This window comes from Myotis yumanensis, unplaced genomic scaffold (genome assembly GCF_028538775.1).
Source record: "Myotis yumanensis isolate MYYU_CA2020_CCGP unplaced genomic scaffold, mMyoYum1.0.hap1 SCAF_3, whole genome shotgun sequence".
NCBI classification, from domain to species: domain Eukaryota; kingdom Metazoa; phylum Chordata; class Mammalia; order Chiroptera; family Vespertilionidae; genus Myotis; species Myotis yumanensis.
In genome coordinates this window covers 42347746-42362888 of record NW_027223754.1, presented here as the reverse complement: position 1 = coordinate 42362888, position 15143 = coordinate 42347746, and the positions used below count along the sequence as shown (strand labels likewise).

At 38.8% G+C, this 15143-nt stretch overlaps 1 protein-coding gene across 1 annotated transcript in view; it reads left to right on the top strand.

Moving 5' to 3' along the window:
* Positions 1–15143, top strand: part of HS6ST3 (heparan sulfate 6-O-sulfotransferase 3) — a 713743-nt gene that overhangs the window by 587848 nt on the left and 110752 nt on the right. The window lies entirely within an intron of this gene.

Sequence of the window (15143 nt, the reverse complement as noted above, 5' to 3'; positions counted from 1 at the left end):
CAGCGAAGAAAACTTGTGATGGATGCTATGGACAGAAATCACCTCTTCAGCACTGAACATTGCAATGTCATAGCTCTGAGGTATTTGACACACCCCTCACAAAGGGGGCTTCATACGATCCCACCATATTAGATTTAAGAACATGAATAAATCTTTGAATTAAATAAAATAAAACTGTAAATAAAAAAATTATCCTTAAGAAAAGAACTGGCAACTAAGAAACAATGGACTGTGAACATTAGGCGAAAGTACAAGAATGCTAGAGCATTTAGTTTCATTACTAAGGTTGTAATTTATATGCAGGCATAGTAGGCTGTGTATGATTTACTATTCAAAATGCAATCAAGTCATCTTTGTTTGATAGATTGGTATTTTGAGTTTTCATAACAAAAGCTTTCCAAGACACTATTGCATGACTCCCTTCCGACTTGGTATTTGAAACCAGATAATGGACTGTCTTATAAATACAACACACACATCTCCAGTGTGCTCCCCGGGACCTTCATGGATCATCTGAAATGAAAGTCATCTCCCAGGCCAGAAGGGAATACTGAGGAAGTCCTATTGGCTCTGGTATCTCGCAATGTTTACCTCCATTTACCTGCGCAGAGATTACCCTTCAAGCACTGTCAAGGAGTTCTGAAATTGTTGAAATGCATTTTGGGATCACTTTTCAAAGTGCCTCTGTGCAGAGATCATTACTCTGCATGGAAACTACACAGGAACAGTGAAATAAGAAAACCTATTCCAAACACATGGGAAGGTCTTGTCCCTTGTGCAATGAATGCCCTCAAGAGATGGGAGAAAATAATCTGAATATGGCTTTCATTCTTATTGTCACTGTTCAGCTATGACAGGTCCCACATTTTTCAATTCCAAAATTGAGAATAAATGCCTACCTAATAGATTATTATAGGGAAATAGAAAAAGTAAAGTGTCTAACACAGTCCTGGGCACATAGCAGCCCTCTATAATTTCCAGTTCCCTTTCCGTCCCAGGGAGAATTCATCACCTTGGTCAACTACCAAAGTGAAGGCACAACAGCAAATTCTACATCAGAAAGTAATAAATCAAAACATATGATTAGTAGCCTTTAATGGATCTGCTTCATTTCACATCTCAGCAAAATGTTTATTTCAAATTAATGTGTCCTGACATAAGGAGGGGGTGTTTTCAGCCAAAATATTTAATTTGCAGCTGTCTTGTGATTGATAAGTTGTCAGAGGGCCATGTGTAAATGATTGCTCTGGTGACAGGCTACTGCAGATAAGGGATTTAAAGTGGGCTGCTAACTGTAAGACTGGTAGCATGCTTCCATATGCCCCTCCCCTAGCTTATCTGAACTCCATAGTTTCTCAAATTGTTGGTCAATGAAGGAACCCTATTGTATCTTTTCTTACAACTGGTAGGCATATAGAGAGAACAGAAGGAGGGGATAATTGGTTGGAATTGGAATAAATATATTATAATTTAAGTTTTTTACTTTGTAAAATAGCAAGATTGGCCTGGCATATTTTGAAATTGCTAGCCAGCTCAGGCAACTCTTAGTTTTTCTTTCCTTTCCTCTCTTTCTTTTCTCAGTATTTTTATTTCCCTTTTTCTTCTTTTCTTCACCTTTTCTTACCCTATATTATTGGAACAACCTGAATACTAACTCAGCAGAGAGAAGGTTTTAAAGAAAAATAACAAATTTGATGGATGTGTGCTCTAAAGAAATTAACTCTTATGTGGATATCTGCTCTTAATCAAGGGACTATTTCCTCTCGTTTAAATCTTATTCTAATTAACTGCCATTTGATAGGTATTAATATTTTAACTCTATATTGGGAAAAAAATGATGGGAGAAGTGAAACAATGTAAACTCAAGGTCACACAGCTTGCAAGTGAGAGAAATAGCATTTGGACTTGAGTCTAAGCCTAAATACAGCGTACTTTTACAACTGCCCTCACTGAACTAACTCATGTTTATCATGAGTTAGAAAAAGACTAATACTTGGACTGCTAAACATTGTTCATCCAATAATCGTCTATGATTGAAATTTTTAGATTCATTCAAACAAGTATTTCTAGGAAAGAAATAATTTCGTTATTTCTGCAGGGTTGTGTAGCCTTGGGGGCTTATTTCATAGTATATTTAAGGATGCTTGCCACTATTGGGATGACTACAGATTCCTGAATCTGTTGGGAGCTTTAATCACAGATTGCTTTCAGAGAGCTTGTGCAAATCCTGAAGATGGATATAATTAAACTACATTAAGATGCCATACTGAATGATTCAGGAGCAACTATTTCTATATGAATATTAATAATGTTTCATGGAATAACAGATGTTCATTTTTCATTTCTTTCTTTTTCTGGCATAGCTATTATTGGTAAAATTTGTAAGCAAAAATGTATATTTTTCCATTCACTTATGTACTAATTCCAGTCTCCTGTTAATTCTTTTGTGTTTTATTTATCTGATGTCTGTATTCAGAATTATGTAAATCTAATTACTACTCTCAAAAATTACTGTGTAGGAGGAGAGATGTTGTTAGACTGGTGCTTTGTCAAATGTGCTATTTGAGGACTGGTCTATATTTACCAAGCCCATGTTGGAATCTGTGCTTGAAAATGCCATTTGTGGCCAAATAATAATCCCTATTTGAAAAATGAAGTTTCATACTCAGGTACAATGGCACTCAAGATTTGATATCCATCCACAATCCTAATTCATAATTTCATTTTAATTATCTAAGATGAAATTGACCCTTCATATATTACTTCACTTTTTTGCCGGTAAGACTGCTTGTAAATTTTATTGTTCTGTTTCACCTGTGTGTTTTTTTTTGTGTGTGTGTTTTAATGTGGAAACAGATCCCAGCCTTATCATTGAGTATATAACAACCTCTCTAATGTCAGATATATGTGATTTTGTTGTGTCAAAAATATTTAGTTAGAGTGGGTGGAGGTTGACGAGGGCATAGAGGGGATAGATGGCAATGGAAAAAATAAAATAAAATTTTTAAAAATTAACTAGGTTCTTTAGAGTTGCATTGGATTTCCTGCATACTCCAAATTGTTTCAGCTATTTATTTTCGAGGTAAAATGATGATTGGCTCTAAGCACAACTTGGGGAAAATTAGGCAGAGCTAGTGTGTGTGACCTCATGGAGGTTAAAGCCAGAACAACTGCTTTCATATTCACATTCTCAATCTCTGAACATCTTTCATTTGGAAATTGGCTCCAGCCCTGTCACACAGACTCATCTTTAAATTAAAGTTACACAGGCCGAGATATGACCCTTAATACACATTCATTGCTGCCCTCAGCAGCCATTTATAACCCACAGACCTAAAACCCTAAAAGCAACTGAGCTTAAGCAGTAATATCCTTCTCATAGCTGCAGGCAGTCATATCTTCCTTCCCTGTACATAGTTTTAAATCTTATGAGGAAAAAAAACTTTATCAAAATAAGGGATACACACACACACACACACACACACACACGCACACACATCTGTACAGAAACAACATCTTCCTAGAAGCTCTGGGTTGGGAGCTTTTTTGGCTCAACAGCTCAGCTATTTACTGCTTGATAGCATACCAGTTACTTGCTTAAACAGGTCTACTGACGAGAAAGCCCATTTCATCTAAGGATACTATTGTTATTTTTTCTTAATTTATCTTTTCATTATTATTTTTAATTTGTTTTAATTTTAACATTCTTTTTTATGTTGGCCAGGAAAAAAATTTCTCTCCCTTTAGGTTATGCTCATCAGCAACCATGCATGCTTGAAGACAATGGTACAATGCCTTTACACTAAAACCGGGAGGGAAAATGGTTTTGATAACAGGGTTCCACTAGCTAGTGGTTATCTTTGGACAGTGAAATGATGGGTTAGTTTACTTATTTTGGGAATGTTTTTATATTATACTCTGATATTCTCTGGTGTAATATGTTTTTCATGCTTTTTAAGTATGATACACAAAAACAAACAGAAAACACCATTTGTGGCCTACTCAGTACTGAATCATGCAGGTTTGTTACATAAGACCTTTTAAATACTTTATTTCTAATGAGCAGTGGACTAAGATTGCATTAGCCTTTTTAGTGACAGTACTCTTTGCTGCATCCTATTGAACTTATTGGCAGTCTAGGGGCCTCTAAACTATTTTTCATTTGTATGACCCTAAGACATACCTTCTTCACTCAGGACCTCACCAAAGCTTTAAATCAATTCTTTTTATTTGAACAGCCCCTCATGTACATTGTCAACATTTTTTTTTGCGAATGCTGATATTTGAAACCTAAACTAATAAATCTGTTAGCCCTAAAAGTAAAAAGAAACAACTTGGGTCCCTTGCTTGACATCTTACCATATCTGGGTCTGTGTATGAGAGAAAGAAAAATTATCCAGTGTAAGGAAGATGATGTCTTAATTCCTCCCGGCTCCAAAGGAACTGCTTGTTACACTGGGAAAGGTCATCTGCAAAATTGTTTCCTTTTGGCCTAAAATAGATGACACATTTCCCCAGAGTGAATGATTCACTCTTATTTTGTTGGGTTTAAGCTAGATAATGACTTAATGAGTGTAAATTCCTTACTCCTGTAAGACAAGGGCATTTGAATGTCAGGGTCCTATTTTAGTTCACCATAAAAAACAATGGAGCTGGTGGAAATTTACCTTCTGGAATGACATGGTCACAATTTAAGGGTGATGGTTTACTTACAGAGTTGTTGGATCATCATAATAAGCAGAACAATTTTATTTTAACTGAATATGGGAGAAGAAACATGTAGGATAATAATCAGCTATTTTAAATAGTTGGGTGGATCTGTCAATCAAAATTACCATCTAACAAAAGAACTACTATACTTACCAGAGTCACAACATTTCTATCATGACAACTGGCATGTGTATTATTAAATCCAGCCTTTCACTTTGTTTTCATTTCATCTAAGACACTACGCGCAATTTGAGACAGGTGAAATGTTAATTACTGGTCTGAAGCTGCAGAGAATGACTCATCGAATAATGTGGTAGCACATTGAGATTCTACATTATGTATAGACAAATCCTAATTATGGTATTTAAGGATAAAGCTAGAAGAGGCTGGATTTTAAATAATGATTGGAAGTGGTTAAATACATATATTTAACTTGCTTTAGATTTTCTTTTGTTTTTCTGGGCATAAAAATTAAATCTGATATACGAAACTGACAGAGCTGGGAAGGAAAGTCAATCAAAATTTAATACTCAGAGCACTTTACTGAATACTGGGCTCTTGGAAATAAAAAGGAGGTCCCCATGTCCAAATTATGTATAATTTAATGACAGAGATATAAAAGATGCAAAAATTACCTCTAAGCAAAGAAAACAATATATAGTATAGGCAATGGATTTAAGAGTAGAGGCTGGATCAAGATTATCATTGGATTTCGCTAACAGATGAACAGAGAGAATGTGAAGAGAAAGATGATCAGAGGAACAGTAAGAATGGCTGTGTTATAGCTACGAAATTAAATGTCTAGGTGAAGTAAATTAGAGGCAATATTGGTTGTCTGTTTTATTTTAGTTGTGGGGAAGAATCATAAATGTAGAAGAGACCATTAAGTACATTCCCTTCATGTCAAAAGCTCTCTGCAGTCATCCCAGCAAGATAATGCAAAAGGAATCTGCTTTATTTATGATTTTTCTGCCTGTATTCATAGTCTTTCAGACAAAGTATTCTGGTGGTTTCATGTTCAGAATGGCCCTTTGAGGACATTTCCAGATAGTTCAGTTGGTACTTTTTAAAGGAAATACTGCCAATGAGTACACAGATGAGCCACATCAATAATATTAACCAATAAAACACATTCCTACCTTACTTTTAAGATCTAATATTGAAACTATGAGGGCATAATGAGGATAGCCCACTTCTTTCTTGCTGATACCAGCTTGGGCACCAGCACAGCTATATCAAACCTGCTGTCTACTTCCCTCCTGCAAATCTATAAAACAAATCATTTGCTTGTATATATAGTAAAAAGAAACTTGGAGATTTGCCCTGGCTGGTGTGTCTCAGTGGTTGGAGGGTCAGCCCGCAGACAGAAGGGTCTCCATGTTTAGATTCCTGGTCAAGGACACTCATCTGGGTTGCAGGTTCACTCCCCACCTCTAGTGGGGCACATGTGGGAGGCAACCAGTCCATGTGTCTCTCTTTTTTTTTTTTTTTTAAATATATTTTATTGATTTTTTAACAGAGAGGAAGGGAGAGAGATAGAGAGTTAGAAACATCGATGGGAGAGAAACATCGACCAGCTGCCTCCTGCACATCTCCCACTGGAGATGTGCCCGCAACCCAGGTACATGCCCTTGACCGGAATCGAACCTGGGACCCTTCAGTCCGCAGGCCGATGCTCTATCCACTGAGCCAAACCGGTTTCGGCCATGTGTCTCTCTTATCTCTCTCTCTCTCTCTCTCTCTCTCTCTCTCTCTCTCTCTTCCCCCCACTCTCTGAAAAGCAATGGAAAAATTATCCTCAGGAGAGAATTAACTGAAAAAATAAAAGAAATTTGGGGGATTCAATCTTTTAATTTTAGAAAGTGTCCAAGAGAAATAAAACAAAGATCACTGGATTTGAATTTCTTAGAGGGGCTTTTAAATATCTCCCTACCATGAGTATTCAAGTTCACAAGACATATTAGCTAGATACGGAGCAAAGGGAGTGAGAAATGAAGGGTGTAAATGACTTGGGCAAGTCAATAAAAATCTGTGAGTCTCAGTTTCCACAACAGGAATGATATTCTGGAAAGTATTTTTAAACTATAGAATGTACTACTCTTATTTTCTTCTCTGTGTCTTTGGCTTTTAGGTAGCCCATTCAACTATTTAAGACTTCTTTCTTTGTCTAATATAATGATTCAACTATAGGATCTTCAAGGTCCAGTCTCTCCCAGTTTTAAAATATTTGCTCTCGGCATTGCTTACATTCACATTAAAATCAAATTCTAATACAGCGCATAAGCTCTGTTACCAGAGTTTCTGCTTCCAAATAACAAGTCATGCATATCTATGAGATAGTTTCCACTAAAGACTAACTTTTCTAAATGATCTATTGACATTGGCATCGTCCATCGTTGATTCTTTTACTTGGCTTGCTTTAGAACTGTATTTAACAAATGGCACTGAGAACTTTTAGTGTTAACCTGCAAAGCAGCTCTGCTCATCTGCATCTGCTAAGGTTGTGAGAAGAGTAACCAACCTGTAATTTTCTAGTGCATCCTAATTAAAAATGGAGAATGAAAATAATGTTATGCTCTCATCAGAGGCACTTAGCTTGATTGAGCGCTTGCTTTATGTTCAGCATAAAATCGCTGCAAATATTTTCACACGTCTACAGTAGGGATAACAAAGAAAATGCAGCAAATTCTCAGGCATCAGTGTTACCACTACTCATTGGCAATCGTTCTATTATATTCTGTTTGCTGTTTGTTGGGATTATTTACTTCACTACTGGGGCACTTAAAGGATGCTATAGTATATCTTCTGTTATAAAAGAATTTGGCTTAAACATGCTGGTATTAGTTCCTGCCCTCAAAGTAGTTCTAAGTAGGCACTTGTAATCTGCCCTAAATATCTCAAGCAACTCTACAACCTGCCCCAAAGTAAACAGAGGTCAGTGGGTTATAATAGCATACAGTGAGCCTGCCTCTCATACACATCAGATAGTATTCTGCACCTGCATTCCTACAGTGTCTGCCCTTTGTCTCCATAATAAATCCCAGCCCAGAAGTCCTTCGGTTCTTCATACAAGCTCCGGGTCTAATCTGGATAGTGTATGGGACTCATTCCCAAACCAGTCTGTCCTCAACATCTTGCCGAGGGAAAACATCAGTAGTTAGATCAGTCAGATTGATGTGGATGCCTCCAGTGGCAAGATAATTATAAATTAGCAAGGTATGATTTGATCAGGAGCAAACACCAGGTATTGAGATTGTTGAATCTATGTAGAAGCAATATTTCTGATACGTGATTTTTGGACTGGAACACCTGGTGTTCCCCTGGGCAGCATGGTTCCTGGATTCTTTGTTGGCCAGAGTTGTGGTGACCCCCAACCATAAAATTATTTTCATTGCTACTGTTATGAATCGTGATGTAAATATCTGATATGCAGGATGTATTTTCATTATTACAAATTGAACATAATTAAAGCATAGTGATTAATCATAAAAACAATATGTAATTATATATTCAATATGTGTTTTCCAATGGTCTTAGGCAACCCCTGTGAAAGGGTCGTTCCACCCCCAAAGGGGTCGCGACCCACAGGTTGAGAACCGCTGCCCTATAACTTCTTGGGACTTTTAAAATTGCATAATGAACCAACATAAGGATAACTTTTAGAAGGGTAAAGTGGTCAACATAATGATTCAACTGAACTCTTCTCTCAATGTGATTTTTACTCAAATTCTTACAGGTAATATATTTTATGGAATGCTGTGCATTTTAGCATGTTTTCCTTCTTGAGAGTGTCTTAAATCAGAAGTTACATACACATTCTGCAAAAAGGTACTGGAACCAACTCACTTGGGCATCCCAACCTCTTAATGTTTCTCCCTCGCACCCAGATGCTGACGGCTCTTCCATGAGCCCACAAGTGAAACTGGAAGGTGGGTGGCCTTCAGTTTGAACCTCATCTCTTCTCCATGACTTAGATCCTCAGGGAACTGCTTTATGCACATTTTTCCCCACAGCAAACTCTTACCTGCAGTGCATGGGAAACCTTACAGGTAGGCAGAAACCCAGCCCGCTTGAAGCTCCAGCAATTCACGTAAGCATTTCTCTATCCCCTCTACGGGTGCTCTGCACACCTGGACAGGTGACGATGGTCTCACCGAATCTTTTACCATAGGTCTCATTATTAAACTCTTGTGTATTCCACCCAAAGGAAGGTGACAATGACACTTCTCACTAGCCCTCACCCTGTTTTCCTCTTTCCCTCCTAGATATCTGGCTATGTCTCTGCTTTTAATATGAGAGTTTGCCAAGTCCAGACTAATCTAGGGATTTTTTCTTTTGGACTAATCCACTGATTACTTTCCTCACCCGACTTTCCACAAAATGTAATCTTGAGTTGTCTGTTTACTCTTTACAAATAAGGAACCTCACATTTTTAATATGTTTGTCCTCACAGAGCAGAGAGGAAATGAGCATGCTTCTCTTTGCCCAGGATCATCTGCCAGAAAACGAGTGGGCAGTCCCTGGAAGCTGGGTTTGGGGTTATGTGTTACATTTGAAAATGGACTGAAGAGCAGACAGAGCTGTTAATAGCCTGGTCTCCAAACAAAAAAGACATAAAAACATGCAAAAAAAACCCAACCCCTCTGAAACCTAAAACATCACTGGAAATTTAACAGCAAGGAAAGATCTTATATTAAGCAGGAAAAGTACCATGTAGGTTAAGTGTAGCTGGTGACTGGGCTCCCAAGAGACAAACTTGATAATAACTAATGGTCAGGTCAATTTCTTCTTAGGAAAGTAAACTCATTTAATTGCAAAGCTTTTGTTTTGCTGGGGATTACAGGGAGATTGGGGGTGGGGTGGAGTGTCGAGGGTTGAGTTTAGGACCAGGGCTGAATGTCTCAAGGCAAGGAAGTCATAAGGCTGACCAATAACCCATCTCCTGCCATCCCTATGTAAACTCTCCCACATATAAATGTTGTTGTATTGTAACAGAACAATATTTCATGCCTGTAGTTTAGAGTGCCTACTAGTTTAGAGGAGTGACAAATTATTAGCCTGCTCTGAATGCTCACATGGCTGAGTAGTTCTGGCTGCACCAACAAATAATTTTTCTTCTCATTCCAACTATTACCACTTTTGAGCAATGGAGAGATGTTGAAAGCTTTCCATAACAACAGTTTTTAAACTTAGGTTTGCGTTAGAATCAGCTGAGCATCTTTTAAAAAATTAAATCCTGAGCTCTACTTCAGATCTACACTATCAGTTTCTCTAGAGGTGGGGCCGTGGATCTGAATTTTCAAGCCTCCCTGAGACATTGTGATGCATCCAGTCAGGCCTAAGCCTGAGGACTGACCCTGGAGAATTGAGCCCCAAGTACCTTTAGACTGTGGCCGTGGTTCATGGTTTTTTATATATGTGCACTGGGAGCCAGATAGACTGAATATTTTCTGCCTTGCTTTCTGTGCTTAGTTCACATAGAGATGCCCTGACAATCCCAGGGCCCATGTACATGTAGGAAGAATGTTAGAAGGATTCAGATTTATTTATTTCACTCTCTTCTTTTTCCTATAGAGTCCCAAGCTAAGCATGCAGTGAAAAACAAAGGAAACATATTCAATGTAAGTCCTCTGAATAAAAAGAAGTTAATAGTGAACCATCTCAGGTCCTCTGTTGACCATTAATGCTCTAAAAGAAGAGCTGGAATTAGCGAGGTTTGCTGATGGCATAATAAGTGTCAGTCAATAAGAATTGCAAAGGAATAAGAGCATTCCAGATGGGTTTAAAGTTAGAAAATCTAATGAAATAACTCCTAGGGGTATTGGATTTCTGAACCTTTCAGTCATCCTACAGAAAACACTAAGTGCTGGTGTCAGGAGTTCAAGAAAACAGCAGCCAGAGATCCTTCCAGAACTCTTGCTTACATGTTTGCTACTTCACAGTATATGGGGCAATGAGTAAACATTGCATTCAGAAGCCACTGTTACAAAGTAGATGCTGTTCAGCTGTTGATAGGATGGAAGAAAGGACAGAAGAAAAAAATCTCTCTCTCTCTCTCTCTCTCTCTCTCTCTCCCAACGCTCTCTCAGTCTCTGTTTCCTTTTTATTTTTTCTCACTGTCATGCACACAAACACACTGCTCATGACTATGGTTTCTTTCAGGGTAGGAATTGTGTCTTATTCATCTTTGTAACTGTGGATTCCCACCCAGTGATAAGTGTTATGGACTAAATGTTTATGCTTCTCAAAATCCATATGCCCAAGCCCTAATTTTCAGTTTGATGGTATTAGGAGGTAGGGCATTTAGGAGGTATTTAGGTCCTGAGGGTGGAGTCCTCGTGAATGGGATTAGTGCCCTTATAAGAAGAGGTAGGAGAGAGATTTCATGTAAGATTAAGCAGGTGGGTGGCTGTCTGTATAATAGGAGAAGGGTCCTTATTAAGAACCTGACCATGCTGGCACCCTGATCTCAGACTTCTAGCCTCCAGAACCGTAAGAAATAAATGTTTGTTGTTTAAGCCACCCAGTCTATGGTACTTTGTTATAGCAGCCCGAGCTAAGACAGTAAGCAATCAATAAATGTCAAATAGATTGCTGAAGGTGAAGCATTATAAGATACTCTTTAATTTTAATATCTATGTGAAGTGGTAAACTGAAATAGAAAGCTCCATTTTTCTTGTTATGATTACCATTTTGTAACTTGGAGAAGCTGTAAGAAATAATTTATAATTCAAAGGGCTCTAAGTGGTAAAGCTGTATTTGTATCTGCGTATACAGTCCTTGTCCTTAACTGCAACTCTGTGCTGCTTCTCAATCACTTAGAGAGGTAAGGTGGGTATGATAATTGAAATAGTTCTAGTGTACATAGTAAATAATCGCTTAGTGGCATTAATGTCTATTGCAATGACTGTTATTCTAATTTTACCACTATATTAAATGAGTCCACTAACTGTATGATTCAAAATTTTGAAAATGGCTAAAAGAACAGCTAAAGGGAGACAAAGTATTAAGCAGTGTTATCGAACAATAAATATAGATATAAAAACATAGTGCAGACCCAGCCTGAACTGGTCTCACTCATTTGGGGACCTGAGGCAGCAGAGTTCAGCCTGAAGGGTCACCCCTGAAAGCTGCATTCAGCAGCAAGGCTTCCTGAGCACAGCCCACCCAGAGCTGCTACTTCAGGTCCCAGGGACGAGAGTGATAAAATTGGGCTCTATCTGGCCTTGGCCTTTCTCAGGTAAATGCAAATAACAATGGGGATATTATCTATATACTAGAGGCCCGATGCACGAAATTTGTGCAAGTGGCTCAGCTCCCACCACTGCAGTGGCGGCCGCCTCTGCCTCAGCCCCTGCCGCTGCGGCTTTGTCCAGAAGGTCATCCGGGAGGTCGTCTGGAAGGACGTCCGGAGGGATGTCTGGTCTAGTTAGCATATTATGCTTTTATTATTGTAGATATAAAAGCCTAAGCAACTGCCCAACCTTCCAACCGCCCAACCAGTAGCTATGATGCGCAATGACCACCAGGGGGAAGACGCTTAACGCAGGAGCTGCCAAGCTGTGGTGACTTGGCATCTGCGGTTCTCGGGGATGCACCTGGAACCAGAGAGGAGGGAGCCCGATTCCGGGGTGCATTACCCGAGAACTGTCCTCTCACAACTGGGACCCCTCAGGAGATGTCGGAGAGCCGGTTTCAGCCCAATCCCCGCAGGCCAGGCCGAAGGACCCCACCTGTGCATGAATCCGTGCACCGGGCCTCTAGTCTGCAATAAATACATAGATTAGGCAGATAGTTCACTTTTTCATATGCTATTCAACTAATGTTTATTAAATACTTACTAAGCATCAGGCACAGTCCCACCCTCAGCCCACTTTTGCCATGAAGAGAAGCAGGTTGACTCCATTGCAGTGGGACCCAGGTCACACTCCACCTTCTTGCAGGTGCTGCCTCCCAGGCAACAGCCCTTCACAAATCCAAGCTGAGAGACCCCTGATGGGGCACAGAGAAATGTTTTTCTAGTGGTGGTGAGGGCCTCCTGGAGAATTGCGGATAATTTATAATTAGGAATATAAATGCATCTACCTCTGCCCAAAATAAACAGCCCCTGTTTTTGAAGGTGAAACAAGAGTGAAATTAACCAGTTGGACCTGGGATGAACCCCACACTGGTATCAGAATAACACATTTCTCTCACCTTCTCAATGTTTTCATACCTTGACTGGTCTTTAGCTGGTCTCACCAACAAACATTTTCCGTTCATCTAAGTCTGTCCTACATCTGCTCCTGCCTGGTATGTAACCTGCCCATTCCAAAGGAAGGTGAGCAGCCTATGTCCCACACTTTCTTTCTTAGATCTTTACCTGCACTGACCAGTAACCTCCGCCTGACCTGTCTAGACCTGTTGACCACACTTCAGCTTCTATCTCCTAATGACCTGAATGACCCATTCTCCCAACTTCTCAGAGCCTGGCCAGCCAGAACACCAGATATTTGTATAGTGAAAATAAAGTAACTAGGCACTTTAATGATTCGTAATGCATAAATTCCTAACTATATCTATAACTTATTAATAAAGAAATATATGGTAATAAAATAACAATAATAAAGACACATTTTAACATTGAAATAAATCATTTTTTTGTGGGAAATATATACATTTACTAAGTAAGTCTCTGTATGAAAATAAGAATATAAGAAATATGACAATATGGTCCTCATCTTTGCCTGTCTTAATTCTCTCTAGCTTTTGTCAGTTCATGTCCTTCTGTGAACCTCTTGGTTTTTACTGTGCATACATATATTTCTTTCTCCTAACTTCTAAACATGTCTCCTTATTAAGCCACCATTTGAAGCATTAATTAAGCACCTGCATTTCCATAGGACTTTTCCAGGGGCTGTCTTCCCACATATTTTCTATTTATGTTTCATTAAGTGTCTCATTCCAGACTTTTCTTGTTTGTTCCAATATATTTTGTGTCACACTCTGTGGGTTACTGTTTATGGCTCCATGTTTATTTATATGCCTACCTTATGATTTTATAATCCAGATTGTGATCAATCTTATTTGTTTTATAAATTCTGGTGTGTTCTATATAAAGAATGACCTCAAATATATTGCAATAGATTGAGTTGATCACTTAGTCTTCTTTGTGTGAAGTTAGGATTTCTTATGATTCTCTGACCCAGTAGAATATAAAATATACAATTGTGTACAAATCCAGTGTTCTGGGATAACAGATGCTTTAGTTCAGTGGTCGGCAAACTGCGGCTCGTGAGCCACATGCGGCTCTTTGGTCCCTTGAGTGTGGCTCTTCCACAAAATACCGACTTCTGCGCATGGGCCACGAAGTTTCAATCGCACTGTACGTGCACACCCGCATGTGGTATTTTGTGGTATTTTGTGGAAGAGCTACACTCAAGGAGCCAAAGAGCCTCATGTGGCTCCCAAGCTGCAGTTTGCCAACCACAGCTTTAGTCTAATATGGCACATTTGTCCAGAGATACATAAGCCAGAAGTGGTCTGATTTCATTTCTTATCTATTGAATGAACCAGTTCTGATTTTTCTTCATTCAGAGATCTGTAGGTTGGAGATTGTGTAAGGGCTGCCTAGATTCATGAAAAGTTGTTAAATTGAACTGATTTTCAATGAAGTTAATCGTAGAGAGAATTAAACACAGTTTTAGGGCATGAACACTAATGAACACTAAGAAATACAGATTCATCTTTTTTGACACCAGTATCTCTGTAGATATTTCCTGATGTGATAGCCTTGAACAAACTTGGAACATCAATACAGCAGGGAGCAGATGGATTGGGCAGCCCTGGGTGATTTGGAGTTATGGAATTTTGAGTTTCATGGTGATAGACTCCGTTGGATTGGAATTCAATATGTTGAACTCAATGAGATATCAGGCTCACCCCAGCAAGAGCATACGGTGCCTATTGTTCCAGGGTGAAGATTGAGGGGTGGTGTTGTGTGGGCAGAGAGTGAGAGAAAGAACTAGCCACCAACACTGCATCTTAATACTGTGAGAATGTCAAATAGTCGTATTTTCAGAGTAAGAAGTGTTGGCTTACCATCCAAATCAATCAAGGTGACTGTTTCATATGTTGATAGGCAATTGTTGGATAGTTTCTAAATGTCCCCCACAGTTTCCTGTCACTCTTAGCCAATACTTTCCAAGAATCTGATGCAAATTCTAGTCTATAGCATCCTCTCCCTCCCCACACACCCAGTGCATTTAAAGGATTCAGCAGATCAAATTGGAATTTTCAAAACAGTAAAATTTCAAATATTATTTTTAGAGAAAATTGTCTTCAAAATGACTCCTCAAAATCCATTTGAGGATATAAAAAGATGCGCCAGCTTTCCTTGTTTGGTACCACAACTTTACTGTTGTGAAATGTCATCTTTTTCTGTGCTAAATTTT